At 35.5% G+C, this 14,716-nt stretch overlaps 1 pseudogene; it reads left to right on the top strand.

Annotated features, from left to right (window-relative positions):
* The first annotated feature begins 8,232 nt into the window (after window positions 1–8,232).
* LOC109247157 (heterogeneous nuclear ribonucleoprotein H3-like) overlaps window positions 8,233–14,716 on the top strand; it is a 42,299-nt pseudogene continuing 35,815 nt past the window's right edge.

Raw genomic sequence — 14,716 nt, 5'->3', positions numbered from 1 at the left:
TTTGCTATGCCAGTTATTTTATTTCCTAAAAAATAAGCCAAATTAACATTTCCTTTTGAAATATTAAAGTGATTGAGCATTTTTTTTCTTGGATAGACTCTGCTGAATAATTGCCTCGGATATCCACTTAATTTTGAGTAGCTTTCACAGCCTTACTTTCATGAGTTGTCTTAAATCTCAAAGAAGTGAATACCAATGACAACTGGCAAAACATATTTACAACACTTGACACAGAGCTAATACCTTCAATTTACAAAGAACCCACACAAATTTAAAAGGAACGGATGACTGGATCAATACAAAAATCAACCAAAAATAGGAACACGTAGTTCACAAAAAAGAGTCAATGGCCCATAAATTTATGAGAAACTATTTATATTTAGGTGGAGTGTGTGTATAAAATTTATAAATATATATATTCCATTCATTACACTTATCAGAAATAGCAAAACAGAACAATGAAAATACCTAAGGGGTCTATTAAGAGATACCTGGATACTTAGTTAACTAAGTTATATTATTATATTCTATATAATGGGATAGTCTGCAAGCATTAGATAATAAAAAGGAATATAATATGAAAAAAATCTCCAAAAAGCATTGTGAAAAATGCATAGATCTAAGAAGTATCTCTACTGTCTTCTTTTTTACATTTAGAAAAACAGATGAAACACAGATTTGCCCATATATACACATATAAGGGTGTGTAAATATGTTTTTCTAGAAGAAATTACAGTAGTGTGATTTGTTATATAAACTGAGATCTCATTAAATAACACATCTTTTTCAGGAAATGGTACACAAGGATCAGATATATATTTTTGAAAAGCTTGGAAAGCTCTGAGAATTATCATAAGTCAAAAGTCTTGCACCTTCCAATATAAAATATACTTCAGTTAATTTGTATTTACTTGGTATTATAAATAAATAGATAGCTAACAGTTGCTATAAACTGAATGTTTATATTCCTCCCAAATTCCTATGTTAAAACCTAGTCCCTGATATATGGTATTTGGAGGTAGGACCTTTGCGACATGAATAGGTCACGAGGGCTCTGCCCTCATGAATGAGATTAGAACCTTTATAATGAGACCCCTGATAGGGGTCATGTGAGACCAGAGCAAGAAGATGACTATCTACGAACCGGGAAGTAGAGCCTCGCCACACAACAAACCTGCCAGTGACTTGATCTGGAGCCTCCCATATTTTAGAACTGTGAGAAATAAATTTTAGTTGTGTATAAGTTACCTCATCTGTGGTATTCTCTTATGGCAGCCTGAAAGGACTAAGACATCAACACAAAGGAATACATGATATTCAGGTCTAGGCAAAAGATTTCGGAGTTGGAAGCCTGGGGACACAGGCAAAATTTGTCCTCAATGAGCTATAAATTTTAAGTAAGAAGTAATGTGTCAAGTTCTCAGTTTATTTTTTCACTGTGAGACTGAATAAAAGAATCAGCAGGTTCTTTTTGTAACCACTGTGAGTTGGTTCAGTTAAATCTACATAAGAGGGAATTGGGTCCCCTTTGAAAGTAGATAAAAATTCAGACAGACAAAGATATGCAAAGAGAATGATCTCAGGACAAGGAAGAATTTTCTTTTAATGTTTATTTATCTTGAGAGAGAGAGAGAGAGTGCTAACATGTGAGTGGGGGAGGAGCAGAGAGAGAGAGAGAGGGAGAGAATCCTAAGCAGGCCCCACACTATCAGTGTAGAGCCCGATGCAGGGCTCGATCTCACGAACCTTGAGATCATGACCTGAGTCAAAATCAAGAGTCTGACACAACCAACTGAGCCACCCAAGTGCCCCTCAGTACAAGGAAGAATTTTCACACAAGTTCAGAGTTGATCATTTTGAGGGCATACTTTTAGGAACAGTGGTTGCTGCTTACAACAGAGGCTTTAGAGAGAAATAAAGAAGAACAGTGAAATGAAGATAGATTAAGGAGGATTTGGACTCTAACTTGACCTTAGAATAGTAATATTATAAAACTTTATAACCAAAAGAAACGTTAGTGATTACTGAACTAAACCCTTCATTAATGAGCAATAGGTAAAGAAAAATTAAACAAAGTGCAGATTTAACAGATTATAAATTATTTGTATCTAAGAATTTATCTTCACAAGGGGCAGTCCTGTGTCTTATTCAGCACTGTATCTCTAGTCCACTTGTAGTATAATGCTTGTACAAAAAGGTTATTAAGTGGTTGCTGAATGACTTCATGCAACAACTATTTATTGAATGTCTGCTGTATGCCTGGCATTGTTCTAAAGTCTAGGGGTTATACTACAGGCAAAGCAGACAAAGCCTGTGCCCCTTAGAGTTTATATTCTAGGAAAGAGGAGGAGAAAATAAATAAATAAATAAATAAATAAATAAATAAATAAATAAATAAATGTAAACTTGGTCAAGATGCTTGGGAAGGACTTGAGGAAAATTAAAGGAGTTTAAGAGAGAGAAAAAGTTCTTGTGGATGGAATAAATTTTTCATTCAGTGGTCAAGGAAAGCCTCCTTGATAAGGTTACTTCATTTATTTATTTAATACTTATTTTTGAGAGAGAGAGAGAAAGAGAGGGAGGCAGAGTGTGAGCGGGGGAGGGACAGAGAGAGAGGGAACACAGAATCTATAGCAGGCTCCCAGGTCTGAGCTGTCAGCACAGAGCCCTACACTGGGCTTAAACTCATGAGCCGTGAGATCATGACCTGAGCTGAAGTCAGAGCCTTAACCGACTGAGCTACCTAGGTGCCCCATAAGGTTACTTTAGATCAAAGAACTGAAGGAAGCGAAAATGCTTGGAGTAAGTATGATCTGGGCAGAGGAAACTGCAAAAGCTGGGGCTGGAGTGTATTTGGCCAAGTTCAAGGAACAGTGATGAAGCTACTAAGACAGAGCCAAGTAAATGAAAAGGACAAGAGTAATGGGAACTTCACAGAATTACTAAAGCCCCAATCATTCCGGACCTGGAAAGCCACTGTAAATACTTTGGAGTTTGAATTATCAATCCAGAGTTATAGAAGTAGCTTAATGGAATAACTCAAAACCAACACTCTTGATTTTCTCTGCATTGTCATTATATTAAAATAATTAAACAAATAAAGACAAATGTGATGAAAATAACATTTTCAAAATACTAGCCTGTCAGGTTATTCAATGTTATTGGAAATGCTGATTATAATGACTAGGTTCAGATTTCAGCTACTCTCCTTCTCTCAGGAATGAACCATTTCTGGCGCCTGGGTGGCTCAGGCACCCAGGATCTCATCCAGCTCTTGATTTTGGCTCAGGTCATGATCTCATAGCTCGTGAGTTCGAGCCCTGCAAAGGTCTCTGTGCTGACAGTGCAGAGCCCTTTTGGGATTCTCTCTCTTCCTCTCTCTCTGCCCTTCCCCTGCTCTTCCTCTCTCTCTCAAAATAAATAACTAAGCTTAAACAAATTTTAAAAGTGAGCTATTCCTCTACCCATCTCTTCCGTGGGCCCCTACCCTACCCTCCTGAGAAGAATCCCAATGTAGGCTTGCCCCTAGCATGACTTAATTTCCTATTTCCCATTCACTCAAACCAAGAGGAAAGAATTGTTTTAAGGAAGCGTAAATTAAATCCCTTAAATATAATATTAAAAATCAGGGCTTTATTAAAATATAAGAAGTATTAATTCATTTCAATAGAAGATTTAAAAAAAACTTAATGTTAAGTTTTGATCTTTTGGGAAGACATACAAGAACAAAGCAAAAATTATGTCTAGATTTTAAGCCAACAGAATATATACGTGTTTTCTCGGAGGCTCTATAGTTTTCATGACCAGTTTAGTAATCATGCAAGGTACTTAGTTAGAAGGAATGATTATTATATCGTCCTAAGGATGTTAATAATACAAATAGCAAATTATAGCAATCTTTGTAATTATATGTACGGCCCCTATTAAAAATTTACATGCCTTGGTCTGATTACGCTCTGAATCAAAACTCTTTTCCTACCACCAAAGGAAAATGCGTTCAAAGCTAAAATTAGTCTTACCAAATTAAACAAATATTTAGAATATCCCATGACCTACAAGCTATATTTCATACTCAACATGCTTTACCATCTAGGTGCACAATAAGAGAAACAACTCAGCTGCTATGAGAGAAACAGATGGTGAAAGGTACCTGCTGACCAAACAGGAGCAGCAGGGTGGAATCAGGGTGGGTCAGCTCATCTGGAAAGGATGCTGGCAATTGTCATTACACACATCAATTGTTTCTGATACTACTGTCTGTCATGCGGTGCCCAGGGGCCGTATGGCTTTCCTTGAAACATTTAACATAAAACTGCTGAAATATAATTTTGGCCTCACATTCTGAAATGAGTTGCTAAATCCCCACAATAAGAAATTAATGTTGCCAGCATTATATTATTTTAATTAAGCATCCCTCCCTTCTGTAAAGATACAGAAGCATTGTTTGATATATTTCCAATTTGTCTGCTAATTTATAAAAGTAAAATGATACTACATTATTGTTATAAAGTTAATCAAGACTTTAATGGGACAGTTATGTTACTATCAAGGATTTTTTATTATTTTTTCTTACTATAATGTATGTGTTCAATGAGCTGATTATGCCGTGTGACAATGATTTCACTAATTACAAAGTTATTACTGTATCTCTAATGGGAAGAAATTCCAGCTTCCTAAGTTGCAGAGATGTAATTCCTAAGGAAAATCAGCAAACAAAAATATAGTTTAAAAGCCCATTAAAAATATTAATTTAGATTATATATCTATTACCACTTTGTTCCCAGACTTTTTGTGTGTCCTACAATGTAATTTTTTTTGTAAATTCATTGATTTCAAGAAATTTATGCAATTTTAACCGTAAAGAAACAGTTTTGTATAAAATGTAACAATTAATATTGGGCTATCTCTAAAAATTAATAAAACATTTTAGAGATAGCATGGAAATTGTGTTGTGCCTATATTTTAGTAAACATACATACAAATCCCCATCAAAACAGAGTAAGTTGACAAGATTTATATTTTAGTACTTGAATTTTACGTGCCACATATTTTACCAAACAGCTACAAAATGCATTTTACAGGAAACCTTAATAAAGGAAAAAAGCATGTGACAAGAGGTTGTGGTACATGGAGTTTTTGTTCTTCCTTACTCCAGCATGTTCTAAAAATCACTGCAACTGAACATAGCTCAGTATTACGACAAAGGCTTGTGTCATTATGTGTTTGTTGTGACCAACAGACAACCATCACTACCACAAAGACAAACTGCTTTGTCCATACTTGGTGTTGATAAGAGTGCTAATGTGTAGTTTGGGAAGCATCAGAATGTTGAAATTATAGCTCACCTGTTTTGCTACCTAAAATGCTGATCCTGAAGTCACTTCTTTGGTCTCAGCTACAGCAGTCTCCTGTGGAAACAAAATAGGAATCAAAATCCAAATACATAGAGCTTTAGGAAAAATCATGGAATTCAAAATAGACTCCTAAATCCATTTCAAAAAATCTCATGAAATATCTGACATAATCATAATGTATACCCAGTATCAAAGCTCAGTGAATTGAATTTTTTTAAAGAGAAAGAAAAGAGGAAAGAGGAAAAGGTCTAGAAGTGACAAAGTGTCCCCTAACATGAAAACTTAAGAGATAAACCAATTTCATGAAATTGATTATCCATATTTCAGAAACTGGCTAAAACTGAAAGATTTGAAGATTTAATAAATAAAAATAAAATATAATTCAAACAGATACAGTATAAGAAATAACTCATGTTAATTTAACGAAAAAGATATACCTAGTCAATATTTGTTTCAAATTTGATATTTATTATTTTTAATCTCTTCATCCGTACCCAACTTAAAATACAATTCCCAAAAGTTGAGGGCTTTGGTCTGTTTTACAGATAGTCCAGTATTTAGGAAACACACAGTAAATATTTTTTAAAATGATAGGCCTTATTTCAAGGAGCACAATCTAAATGTAATACTGAACATTAAATACATAATTTACACAATATTCTTCCTTGTGAACATGTTATTATTAAATATTAAACCTTTTTATTAATAAATTCTTTTATGTTGATATGTGCAAAAGATGAACCATGTACTATGCTTGTTTAAATGTTACTACAGACCCACTGCTGTGAAAATCCTAGTCATACTTTCCGCTCGAGTTTTCTAATTCTATATTATAGCACCCAGTCCTAAGTCTATGTTATATAACATCTTCCTGTCTGGTGTCCTGAATCCCCAAGAAATGGTCTCTATTTGAGTGACTGCAGGTCCTTCCCTAAAGCAGCACATCAGCATGCCATTTAATCTTTGCTTGACAAAGACAAACTATTTATATTACTTTTAAAATAACTAGGCATCAATTATTATATGCCTGATGGCACTACTTTTATGGTGTTATGTCTAAGTCTCAAATTATAAAGTAACAAAAATAACTAAAATATTACCTTTATAAAAAGTAATAGTTTATGTGAATTATCACTACAAGTTTCACTGCTCTGTCAGTTAGAGCCTCCTCACCATTATTTATTTTCTATCTACTTGTTTCATGAGTTTATATGGTGAGATAAGATGCCTAGTATAACGTCTTATTCCTGTCCACTTAGTTTTGCATTTTTTTATATTTGATACTTCTACTTATTATGTTATTTATATAAACATAATTAAGCTTATTTTATTTTTAAAAAGTTTTCCCACTTGTTTTCAAATTTACTTTTGGTTTCAGTTTTATTATGATCCTAATATTAGTGTTAAGAGTATAACACACTCATTAAATATCTAAAAAATTGATTAGATAGTACTTTAGATAGTAAATCAATACAACAAAACTAGAAATCACAATAAATACTAGAATCAAAGAAATTCCCTTTACTGGAAATGAAAAAAAGAATTAAGGACACTCCCAGATAAAAAAAATCAAAGCCTTAATAAAAGGTTATTTACCAAATAACCAATCATATCCCTATGTATTAACACTTATCAAATATAACCAAAATGTTGCTCAGAGGAAAATTTATAATAATTTATCAGAAGTTATAAAAACTTAACAGAACTATTTACGGTCATAAAACCTTGGCATCCTAACTTCAAATGTATATTTTAAATTATAAATGAAGTAACACTTAAATATAAAAAATAGGAGTTCTGAGTATTGTGATATTTTGGTCATTTTTTTAAATTTTTTAAATTTTTTTTTTTGGTTGGGGGAGAGAGAGTATATGTGAGCATGCACGCAAGCAGTAGAGGGGCAGAGGCAGAAGGAAAAAGAATCTTAAGCTGGTTCTGTGCTCAGTGCGGAGCACAATGCGGAGCTAGATTTCACGACCATGAGATCATGACCTGAGCCGATATCAAGAGCCAGACGCTTAACCAACAGAGCCACCCAGGTGCCCCTTGGTAATATTTTTGATACTGTTTTAAATGCATTTCATTGTCACGCGCGCACACCTGTGTTTGTGTGTGTGTGTGTGTGTGTGTGTGTGTGTGTGTGTAATTTTTAGGTGATATCAGCAAGATGTTGGGATAGGAGATATCAGACTTTGTGCCCCCCATAAAAACCAACCACTATTAGATAGCCATCCACAAATGAAAATAGCCCCCAGGAGGGCTCAAGAGTCCACTCAGAACCTGCAGCAACACAATGGAGCCAAAAACAGAGAACCACTGCACATGAAGGATTGCTGGAAAGACTGGCATAGCTGAGATGTCAGGGGTGGTCAGAAACAAAGAAAGGGGCAGAGTTTATCAGAACTGCCTATTTAGTGGGTGCCACCATGGTCCCTAGTAGCCTACTGTCTGTAAGACCCTGGCAGCCTTTACTGAGGACCTCAACAACCCTCATGGCAGATAGCAGCCGTGGATTATGCACATTTTGCACAGTGAATGCCCACATAGTGTTCACCAGCATGAATCTGAAGAGCTCATTTTGTAGAGGACACCAGCAGCTTTCAATGGTCGTCACCACTACTGACCCCTAAAGAAAAAGACATTGTAGAACCACTCCCCCTAACCAAGGAAGTTGCTGTTTGAGTACCATATGACCAGGCTTCAGACTTCAGCTTCACAGCCACTTCAAGCACTCCTACATCTTAAACTCTGGAGCCACCGCCACTGTAGGCGAGCTCCCATTCTAGCCCTTGTTTCCATGGTTTTGTAAACCCCTGCACCTAGATGCTGAAGTATCTGCCACAGTGAGAGTGCCCATGCCTTTGACCCTGGAGCAACAATGTGTGCCTGCATTCTGGACCCCAGATACATGGCTGCTCCAAGGATATTCATGTTCCAAACATTAGTTCTGTGGCCACTCCTCAGGTGCCTGTGCATTAGACACTACTACCACTGCCACTGCAGGTGCACCTGCAAACTGGACCCAAGTTTAAGACAGAATGCTCCAGCCATGACTGCTTCCATGGAAGTAAAAGACATCAGGAGGACTCCAGCTGGCTTTGCCACTGAACACCTAACTGCACTTGCCCCTGCTGCAGATACCACCAGTCTTGGCCACCACAGGCCACTGCAATTTTCACTGATGCTAAGATCCGCTGGTATAGCTGAACAGAGGTTACACTGCTATACCCTCTCTGGAACCAGAACTGCTACACTTCACATAGGTAGCCCCTCACACTCACCTGTAGAAAACCAATCTGTAAAGCTTAAGAGAGGTGACTACTTCATCAAATGTACAGACATTACAAAAAAAAAAAAAAAATCACAAGAAACATAAAATACCAAGGAAACATGACACCACATGAGGAACACATGTTTTCCACTAACTGATCTCAAAGAAATGGAGATCCATGAACGGCTTAACCAAGTATCAAAATAATTGTTTTAAGGGGGCTCAGAGAGCTACTAGAGAACACAAATAAATAATTCAAGAACATTAGGAAAACAATACACAAACAAAATATTTTCAACAGATAAAAATTATAAAACAACAACAACAAAAAAAGATTACCGGGGTGCCTGGGTGGCTCAGTCGGTTAAGCATCCGACTTCGGCTCAGGTCACGATCTCATGGTCGGTGAGTTCGAGCCCCACATCGGGCTCTGGGCTGATGGCTCAGAGCCTGGAGCCTGCTTCCGATTCTGTGTCTCCCTCTCTCTCTGCCCCTCCCCCGTTCATGCTCTGTCTCTCTCTGTCTCAAAAATAAATAAACGTTAAAAAAAAATTTTAAAAAAAGATTACCAAAGAAAAGAATACAAAAAATGAAAAGAGAAAGAAAAATATGGTAGAGGTGTCAACAAAAGACTTAATCAAGCTAAAGAAAGAATCTGTGAACTCAAAGACAGCTCATTTAAAATTATACTTTTAGAGGAGCAAAAAGAAAGAAAAAGGCTGAAAAAGAGTTTGGTACCATCAAGTTAGCAATAGATGAGTTAAAGAAGTCTCAGAAGGAGAAAAGAGAGAGAATGGAGCAGAAAGTATATTTGAAGAAATAATGGCTAAAAACTTCCCAAATCTGGGGAGAGACATGGACATTCAATTATATGAAACTCATAAAATCTCCAAACAGATTCAACCCAAAAAGGACTTCACCCAGACACATTATAATGAAATTGTCAAAAATCTAAGACAAAATTTCTAAAGCAGCAGGAGAAAATAAACTCATCACATACAAGGGAATCCCCAGTAGGATATCAGCAGATATCTCAGCATTACAAGAAAAAGAAAATGACAGGCTGGTATCTTTCTTGACGATAAGTCCAAAATTCCTCAATAAAACACTAGCAAACTGATTTCCACAGCACATTAAAATGACTGTACATCATGATCAAGGTGGATTTAGAATTTATCCCCAGGATGCAAGGGTGGTTGAACACATGTGAATCAGTAAATGTGAGGCACTACTTTAACAAAATGAAGGAAAAAAATCACAGGACTGCCTCAGTGGGTATGGAAAAAAACAAACAAACAAACATTTGACAACATTTAACATCCATCATGATAAATACCCTCAACAAATTAGGTAAATATAAGGAAGGTGAATGTGTGTGTGTGTGTCTGTGTGTGTCTGTGTGTGTGAGTGTGCGACCAGCCTACAATTAATACCCTACTCAATGGTGAAAATCATAAACTTTTCCTTTAAGATAAGGAACACAACAGAGTGTCTAGCCTTATCACTTCTCTCAATCATGCTATTGAAGTCCTAGCCAGAGCAATTAGGCAAGAAAAACTCATAAAAGGCATTTTAAATGGAAAGGAAAAAGCATAATTGTCTGTTTGTAGATGACTTGACCTTACATATAGAAAACCCTAAAGACTCCACCAAAATACTATTAAAACTAATAAACAAATTCAGTAAAATTGCCGGATACAAAATCAACATATAAAATAGAGTTGCATTTCTATACATTAATGATGATCTGAAAAAGAATAAAATATTTAGGAATAAATTTAATCAAGGAGGCAAAAGATCATCCAGTAAAAGCTATATAAAATTTATTAAAGGGGCACCTGGGTGGCTAAGTCAGTTAAGCGAGTAACTTTTGATATCTGCCTCTTTTTCTCTCTCAAAATAAATAAGTAAACATTTTTTTTAATCATTAAAGAAACTGAAGAAGAAACAAATAGAAGATATCCCATAGATGGGAAAAATCGATATTGTTAAAATATCCAGAGTACCCAAAGTGATCTGTATATTCTATACAATCCTTATTTAAATTCCAATGGCATTTTTCAAAAAATTGAAAAAAAAAAAAAAAGAAAACCTGAAAGCACAATGCCATAAAAGTCCAGGAAGAAAACACAAGACAAAATTCCTTGACTGGCATTGGCAATGAGTTTTTGGATTTGGCACTGAAACACAAACTGAAGCAAAAATAAACAAATGGAACTACATCAAACTAAAAACTTTTTGCACGGCAAAAGAAACAATCAACAAAATGAAAAGACAACCTACGGAATGGAAGAAAACATTTGTAAATCATATGTCTGTTAAGGAGTTAGTATCCAGAATACTTAAGGAACTACTGTGACTCATTTGCAAAATCAAATAACCCAATTAAAAAATGGGGAAAGTACAAGAACAGATATTTTTCCAAAGAAGACATACAAATCGCTAACAGGTATTTGAAGAGATGATCAGCATCACTAATTATCAGTGGAATGCAAATCAAAACCACAGGACACATCCCCTCATATCTGTTAGAATGGCTATTATCAAAAAGTAATAAAATAGTAAGTGTCAGCAAGGATGTAGAGAAGAGGGAATCCTTGTTCAGTGCTGGTGGAAATGTAGATTGGTACAGCCATTATGGAAAACAGTATGGAAGTTCCTCAAAAATTTAAAAATAGAACTACTGTATGATTCAGCAATTCCATTTCTGGATAAATACACAAAGTAAATACAATCATTGTCTGGAAGAGATATCTGCACTTCTGAGTTCACTGCAGCATTATTCACAGTAGCCACGATATGGAAATAACCTAAGTGTCTATTAACAGATGAATGAATACAGAAAATGTAGTAAATACATACATACATATATATATATATATGTATTATATATATACACACATTCTATTCCATGTATATACTCTATACATACACACACACACACACACACACACACATATATAGTAAATGTAGAAAATGTAGAAAATGTAGTAAATATATATATATATACACACACACACATACATTCTATTCCATGTATATACTCTATTATATTAGAAGAGAGAATATTATTCATCCTTCAAAAAGAAGGCAACCCTGCCATGAGCAACAAGATGAATCTGGAGGCCATTATGCTAAGTGAATAAGCCCGACACAGAAAGGCAAACACTGCATGAACTCATAGCAACAGAGTTTGGTAACTGTGGTAACATAATTACTAAGGCTAAGTGTAGGGGTAAAAGGAAGATGTGAATCATCGGTACAAACTTCAGACTATCGTCAGTCAATAATGTGCTGTATACTTGAAGTTTGCTAAGAGAGTGGATCTCAAATATCCTCACCATCAAAACAACAACAACAACAAAACAATCAGTAACAATGTGAAGTGATAGATATGTTAACTAACTTATTTCTAGTAATAATTTCAAATGTAACCATATATCAAAATGTCACATTGAACCAACTATATGCTATTTTTACTTATAAAAATCAATAAAATGAGTAGGTGAGAACTTAGAGAAATAGAGAATAATAAATACCAATGAATAAAATTAAAACTTATTATATGTCCTATTTGTGGTTTCCCTAATATAATAAACACAAAATTTTATATTAAAAATTTTATAGATGGAAATATATAATATATAGTAGTTTTCTATGTGACATGAATACTTGAACTCTGTTGACACTTTTAGATATATTATGATCTGTTAAAGAATATGTGATCAAAGAGATATATTAAGAAAATGGTTCACATGATTTCAGAGTCTGGCAAGTCCAAAATCAAGTCCAGCCCGGTGGCAGGCTGGAGACTCGGCAGAGCTGATGTTCCAGTTTGAGTCTAAAGGCAGTCCAGGAAAGGCTGGTGTTGCAGATGAAATCCAAAAGCAGACTGCTGGAGAATACTGCCTTCTTTGGGGAGGCCAGTAGTTTTTCTATTCAGGCCATAAACCAATTGCATAAGGATCATCAACATTATAAGGGCAATCTGCTTTACTCAAAGTCCACAAAATTAAGTGTGTAAGTGTTTATTTCACCCAAAACACTCCTAAAGAAACACCAAGAATAATTTTTGACCAAATATCTAGGCACCCTGTAGCCCCTTGGCCCAGCCAAGTTTACTCATAAAATTAACTATCACAAATATCATCTTACTTGGCAAAGAAAGCACATCCCTCTATCGCTTGAATATTAGGAGATCAGAAATAAGGCTTCTCTAGTGTGCTCACCATGTGGAAGGTCAGAGCTGAGAAGAAAACCAAATTTATAGGCAAGTGCCTATATCAGGTCACAGGAGTGCAGTCTGTGGTGTGGAAAATAGAGAATACTTTTATATGTTGCTTGAAAAATGGAATATTTGTAGAACAGTTTGTCAAAATCCTAAACTGTCTCCAAACGCAAGGTGGGTTTTTGTGGAGGAAGATAGGTGGTTAGAGGCACACCTCATGGATGTCACAGCAGGGCTACTCTGAAGAGAAGAAATTCAAAAAGAATTCACTCACTGGGGAACAAGAGAGGAGGACAGCTCTGAGAAAGACAAAGGCAAATCCAATAGCAAGTTGTTATCACTGATGTCATAAATTACTAACCCAAATCTCCTTATCCTACTTTTCTAGGAGAGAATTAGTTAAAGGGGTAAGACAGGAATCCACTAACATGTGAAGATTATGTGACTAATTTTGAAAAGTCAAAGGATGCTGAACTGAGAGCCTCTCAGGTCATAAGTGAGTATTCTCATCATACATTAATGCACAACAGTTTCTGTATTATAGCTTTGAAGTACGAAGAAAATAACTGGGTCATAAATCAATGAGATGGTGATCCATTTCATTCTTCGTCTTTGAGCTATGATTAAATTCAGTGATGAAACTTTGTATTTGGGTCTGAGATAGTTTGCTTCCTTTTACCCCTCTTCGTATGATGGAGTTTTTCTTTTAGAAGTTTTGATTCCCCATAGTAACTCAGTTAGAGATCGCCACAAGTGCCATTTTCTTCTTTCTGTTTTTCTCATTCTCATAGACAACACTGACACTGTGCTATTTTCCCTAAGATGTTATTTTAATGGACATTACACTGGTGAATTTGGCAACAACAAGGCAAACAGCAGAGTTGGGAGACATGTGGCTGTGTGATGTGATTGCATCTTTTGGCTGAGATACAGACCTTAGATTTACTATTCCCAAATGTCTCATCTGACTCATTTTTATTATTTTTACAACACAGGAAGATGCTTTTGGTATCCATAGGCCAAACTTCAACTCGCCGTAACCCCTATCCCAAACACCTCTGTGCTTGAGTTTATCCTGATCCTTGAAGCTACTGAAAACGCTTTAATAAAATCATAATAAAAAAGGCCTTAAATACAAGTGGTACATTGCAAATGCTTCCTTTTCCTTGCTTCTGCTCCAATCTGTGCTTTAGGGATGCTTTCCGTGCCAAATCCGGTGCCTTTGGAGTGGGTCCCCAAAGATTTCTGAGCTTTCTATTCTAGCTCTTTGAATAAATGAGACAGTTAGAATTGGCAGGACTTAGTCTTCATCTTCGAAGCCTCAGGGAATGAGAGTACCAGTCTCTTCCTGGTGTTAGCTTTTGAAGTCCTTTCTTTGTTTTGTTTTGTTTAAATATTGAAGCCTTAGAATTGGAAGAAGTGAGTTTGATTCCTTATACTACAATTTACTTTCTGCAATTTTGAAAAAATAACTTGGACTCTTTAAATATGTTTCCTCGTTCATAAGGAGAAAATATTTCTTGCCTGCTTGTTGTGATGGATAAATACCGTAATGTAGGTTGGAACATACAACAAAGAACACATTGTTAAGTACTAGCAACACCAATTCCATTATGATTTATGTAATTTTTATGTAACAGAAAAGTAAACTTAGTGTTCCTGAACAAAGAGTAGTCATCAAATAATTCATTTTTGATTAATTGATTCAAAATCACCTAGCTTCCTTTTACAAGTTCGATGTCATATTCAACACCAAATCCAAAGGATGTAGTCATTAAAAAACTGGTTGATACAGGTTATTTCAAAAGATTTCATTGGCTACATTGTATATATTCAAAAAGAACGAATCATGGTCAATCAAGA

This window comes from Panthera pardus, unplaced genomic scaffold, assembly GCF_024362965.1.
Source record: "Panthera pardus isolate Hobbes unplaced genomic scaffold, ASM2436296v1 HiC_scaffold_1, whole genome shotgun sequence".
In the NCBI taxonomy this organism is placed as follows: Eukaryota; Metazoa; Chordata; class Mammalia; order Carnivora; family Felidae; genus Panthera; species Panthera pardus.
Note: the sequence above shows the minus strand (reverse complement) of the source record. Positions and strands in the feature narration are given on the sequence as shown.